Source organism: Mauremys mutica, chromosome 12 (assembly GCF_020497125.1).
Source record: "Mauremys mutica isolate MM-2020 ecotype Southern chromosome 12, ASM2049712v1, whole genome shotgun sequence".
Lineage (NCBI taxonomy): Eukaryota > Metazoa > Chordata > Testudines > Geoemydidae > Mauremys > Mauremys mutica.
Genome location: NC_059083.1, coordinates 37,732,005 through 37,737,517, shown reverse-complemented (window position 1 = coordinate 37,737,517; position 5,513 = coordinate 37,732,005). Strand labels below are relative to the sequence as shown.

The 5,513-nt window shown below is 43.2% G+C and overlaps 1 pseudogene; it reads right to left on the bottom strand.

Annotated features, from left to right (window-relative positions):
- Positions 1 to 3,317: 3,317 nt before the first annotated feature.
- LOC123346752 lies at positions 3,318 to 4,921 on the bottom strand (annotated as a pseudogene).
- Between the last annotated feature and the right edge of the window lie 592 nt (positions 4,922 to 5,513).

The following is a 5,513-nucleotide window of genomic DNA, read 5'->3' as shown; positions in this document are numbered from 1 at the left end:
AAGGACCAACAAAATGCCAGTCTCTGTGCTTAAGATGAAACTAAAGAAAGTCTATGGCCCAAAAAGCCTAAGTATAAAAGATAAATGCTGGAGAAGCACTTTCTTTCTTTCTTTCTTTCTTTCTTAGACCTGAAGAAGAGCTCTGAGGGGCTCCAAAGCTTGTCTCTCTCACCCATAGAAGTTGGTCCAATAAAAGATATTACCTCACCCACCTTGTCACTCTGATATCTTGGGACCGACACAACTACATTTATGTATTTATGTAAGTCAAAGCTGTCACATTTTCAAGGGGACCCACTGTACTTCATTCTAATCAGGGTTTGTGGCCAGTTTCTGATCTCAATTATCCCAGTGTAAACACAGAGTCGCCCCAGTGAAGACAATGGAATTAAGTCTGAATTCTGACCTCAGTTGCCTCAACGTAAATCTAGAGTTATCTCTCTTAAATCAATGGATTTAGAGCCAGATTTGAACTTTGTTTCAAGACTATTGGATTTCACTTGCTATAACTTGAGTAAACAGAGTGAAGCTCCACTGTTTTAAACTGGATGTAGCTTACACAAAATAAGTATTTAAGAACTGTGGCCCAGATCTCCAAGGTATTTAGGCACTTAATTCCCATTGAAATCAGTGGGAATTAGGTACCTAAATACGTTTGAGGTTCTGGGCCTGCATTTCTGATTTACTTCTATGTTTTTGGTTTGTGTGAATCCAGGTAAATATCTCCCACCCCCACACTCTCTCCCTCAGACTCATGCTGGCATAATTGGAACCATTTTATAGTCTCCTTTCCATGCTGTTAGTTCAGTGGAAAATTCTCCCTAAAAAATCAGTGGATCTAACACAAAACACAGCATCACAGCCAGATCATCCACTCACTTGCATTAGTTTGACACAGGTATAACTCCACTGATTAGAATCTTGCCCCATGTGTACACAATATGTGTCTGATTTTCAGAGGAGCTGAGAGAATCACAACCGTGGTCAAACCACATGGATTGGATCCTCACCTTGTGTAAATCAGCACTAATTTGAATTGAGCAATGCTAGTTTACACCTGCTGGGGATCTGACCCAATTTGATCTGGGAAATCAGGGACTGTAGATGCCAGTTTTTCATTTTGTTTCTCTGGGCTGCAATCTAGTAGACACTGTGTTTCCTTCTTAAAGATGCTTTACATTTACTTTCTTAAAATAAGTGCTAAAAAAACCCTTTCCTTTTTCAGAAGATTTGTTTCCCTGAGTCAATCAAGTTTGAATGTGTTTCGCTGTCTTGAAACACAGGAAAATAAAATAAAGCACAAAGTATCTGTCATTCCCTCCTCATGCACCAGACATCCTCTGCAGGAGCAACAGCAACCAGACCTCGAGGTGCCCACTCACACTTTGATCTTGGAAACAGTGAGGCCAGATTTCCAAAGGTGTTTAGGCACATAAACATGCAGCCTAGTGGGATTTTCCAAAGCACCTAAACTGATGAGGTGCCTAACTCCCATTGGATGGTAGGTGGCTAACTTGAATAGGCACTTTTGAAAATCCCATTAAGGCTCAGTTCCTCAAAGGCATTTAGACACCTAACTCTCATTGATTGCAATGGAAGTTAGGTGTCTAAGTGCCGTGCACAACTTTAGGCACCTAAATTCCTTTCGAAACATAACCCTCCATCCATTGACCTCAGGAGAGAATCTATATGTATTTCTTCAATGAAGCAGGAGTACCCCATTACGTAGGGTTTGTTTCCAGTGTACTCAGTTTGTGGACTGAGGGTTTGATGGCAGGAGTCCCACCCATGGGCACACACACTTCTGGCCCACCGCCTAACCCCTTGTTCCCTATTCACACTTGTTCACCAGTTTGGCGTGTGATGAGATTAGGGCAGGACCCAATATCTCTTTGAACCTGCTAAGCCAGTAACCAGTCACACTAGGGAAGGATCATCCTTCTGATGGGAAAAGGTTTATTCAACTTCTCAAAAGGGATTTCCAAAGGGGCTGACTAACTGGATGGTGATTTTCAATGGGAATTGGATGCCCCTTTGAAAATGCCAGCAAATATTTCCCAGTGACAAACCCAACTTTGCTGGGGAGCCCCAGTCATGCATTCTAGGACCGGGACCACATTGTGCTAGGTGATTAACCAAACAATGGGCCCTACCCCAAACAGTTTACAGTCTAATTAAGACAACATGAAATCCACAGTATAAAAATATTATAGGACAAAGCAGAAAATCTCTGGAGTTCACTAGGACAGACTGTAATGATCTTACTCACATGAGTAGCACCAAGGACTTAATTTTTACCCTAAATGGGTGAAGTTATATACATTGCCTTGGCAGAATTCGATGGGTAATATCACTGTTTACTTTTAAGTATTTGTTTTTATTTTAATCCATTTTAATTTTCACAGTTATGGGAAATTATAGGGGGCAGAGGTGGGAGGAGAAGTGGCCAGGAAAATATTTAATGGCAATAGACATTCATATTAAAAAAGTTAAGCTTTATAAGCTGTTATAACACAAATTGTCAACATCACATGTCAGAATCCCCACACCTAGACCCATGATTATATTTCATTGTTGTTTAGGTTGCAATGGTTAAATGTACCTAGGAGAGTTAGGCCCACAAATCCCATCAAAATTGAATGAGGTCTTGGTGCCTAATTCCTTTTGACTCCCTGGAAATTCCCAGCCTGATTGTAGCACCTAAATTCCTTTGGCTTCTGGACCATAAATCCTTGTCAAAATGTTGTAATAGAGCTAGAAAGATGACAAATCTTGTGAAAAATTGTAAGAAACTGTCCAATTTGCATCATCTTGTTGACAGATGTGATAAAGTATTATCACAGTTTCCAGTCATGTCCAAGTCTTCTCCAAGTTTTCAGAGAGTCTTATCAACATTTTCTGGATTGTAAGCAATGTGATTTCAATGCTTGTGGAGCTCTGGGTAAAATGGAGAAATATATCATATCAGGCTAGTTTCCATACACAAAGAATGAGGGCTTGATCCTCATTGAAAAGAAGACCCTTTTCCATCATTCCAGCAGTGTAAAGAGGTCTGTAAGACCTTGTAAATTGCAGTCACACCCATTTTAAGGCCCGCTTACACTGCCAAAAAATTGAAAGTTGCCTTACTGTAAAAGAGACTGAGTTTCAGTAATATATTTTCCAAATTCTAAGCCAAATTCTGCATTATTATTATTATTTTATTTTATTTAGATACCTCAAAAGATTTATTTAAGATTAGTATGTTGTGATGGTTCACTTGATTTCTCCTCGCTGACTGCCGAAATCAATGATATTCAGACCATTGGACAATAACATCATGTCCTACTGAAAGCCTTTCTCAAGATTTCCTCGACTTCTTTATTCCTTAGAGTGTAAATGAAAGGGTTAAGCAATGGTATCACAATAGTATTGAAGACAGAGACAATTTTGTTCATGTCCAGTGAGTTCTGTTTAGAAGGCTCGATGTACAGGAAGATGGCAGAGCCGTACAATATAACCACAACGGTGAGATGGGCAGAGCAAGTGGAAAGGCCTTTTTCTGGCCTTGGGCAGATGGGATTCTCAGGATGGTGGAGATGATGTAAATGTAGGAGACCAGGGTGACTGCATAGGAGCCCAGGATGACAATAAAACAGATAGTAATGTACACCATTTCAAAGAAGTGTGTGTCTGTGCAGGAGAGCTCTATCCAAGAATCTACGTCACAGAAGAAATGGTTGATGACTGTAGGACCACAGAAGGACAACCTAGTGATCAGAAACGCCGGCACAGATATAGTCAGGAAGCCACCTACCCATGAGCCAATGGCCAACTGAGTGGACAAGGTGCTGTTCATGATGGAGCTATAGCGCAATGGGAGGCATATGGCCAAATAGCGATCGTAGGCAGGGGCAGCTCGACGTTTTTGGCCGCCCCAAGCAGTCATGCCTGGGAGGCGCCCCGGAGCCGCGGGAGCAGCGGACCTCCCGCGGGCATGACTGCGGAGGGTCCGCCGGTCGCGCGGCTCGGCTGGACCTCCGGATGGTTCGCAGGTCCGGCGGCTCCGCTGGAGCTGCCGAAGGCATGCCTGCGGGAGGTCCAGCCGAGCCACGGGACGAGCGCCCCCTCCGCAGTCATGCCTGCGGCAGGTCCAGTCGTCCCGGGGCTCCGGTGGACCTCCCGCAGGCATGACTGCGGCAGGTCCGCTGGCCCAGCCTGCCGCCCCCCCGGGAAAGGGCCGCCCCACGCGGGTGCTTGCCCTGCTGGGGTCTAGAGCCAGCCCTGATCGTAGGCCAGGACAGCCAGGAGTAGAAATTCAGTGCATCCCCATGTGGATTTTGTGAACTCGTACACCTGCCTTCATAGAGTTCCTCTGCACTGGATTCTGAACAACTTTCACATGCTCGTTCCTTGTGTCAAACCTCCATCCATTATTCTTGGATCTTGTCCCAAAACGAGTTGGCTGAACAACAGAGCACAATGAGACATATTCTTTTGCTGGCCAAAGAATAACAATAATACTTAGCTCTTATGTGGTTCTTTAAATCAGTAGATCGTAAAGCACTTTACCAAGAAGGCCAGGATCATTATCTCCCTTTTACAAATGGGAAACTGACGCACTGAAAGGGGAAGATTTACACCAGGTGTTTGAGAGGGGACTCAGCCCACTCACTCCAGTGGAGTTACTCCTGGTTTACACTGGGGTGAGTAAGGGGAGAATCAGGCTCACTGACTTCAGCGAGTCATAGATTTTAAAGCCAGAAGGGACCATTATGATCAGTTAGGCACCTAGTGGGATTCTCAAAGGTGACTAGACAAATTAGGTGCTTAACTCCCATTGAAGTCAATGGCAGTGAGGTGATTTTTAAATCTACACTACATGTTTACCTGCATCTTTAGGCACCTAAATCCCTATAAAAATCCAACCTTTATAGACCATGTTCAAGCCATCTCTTAACCTCTTAGGTAACTTAATAACTTAATAGCTTAATAGATTCAACTTCAAGGAAAAACTCTTGTTTTACATTAAGACCATAAGAACATAAGAACGGCTATACAGGGTCAGATCAATGGTCCTTGTAGCCCAGTATCCTGTCTTCAGACAGTGGCCAATGCAGGATACCTTTGTCATAAACAGATAGTTAAGGGTTATGAAGCTCAGTAAACCTGGCTGACACCTGACCAGAGGACCAATAAGGGGACAAGATACTTTCAAATCTTGGTGGAGGGAAGTCTTTGTTTCGTGTTCTTTGTTTTGGTTGTTGTTCGTTCTCCGGACGGAGAGGGACCAGACGTCAATCCAGGCTCTCCAAATCTTTCTGAATCAGTCTCATGTTTCAAATTTGTAAGTACCTAGTCAGGAAGGCGGGTTAGTCTTATGTTGGTTTTCTCAACCTGTAAATGTTTCTTTTGCTGGAAGGATTTTTACCTCTGTTTGCTGTAACTTTGAACCTAAGGCTAGAGGGGGTTTTCTCTGGCTAAATAAATTTAAATACCCTGTAAAGCATTTCCCATCCTGATTTTACAGAGAT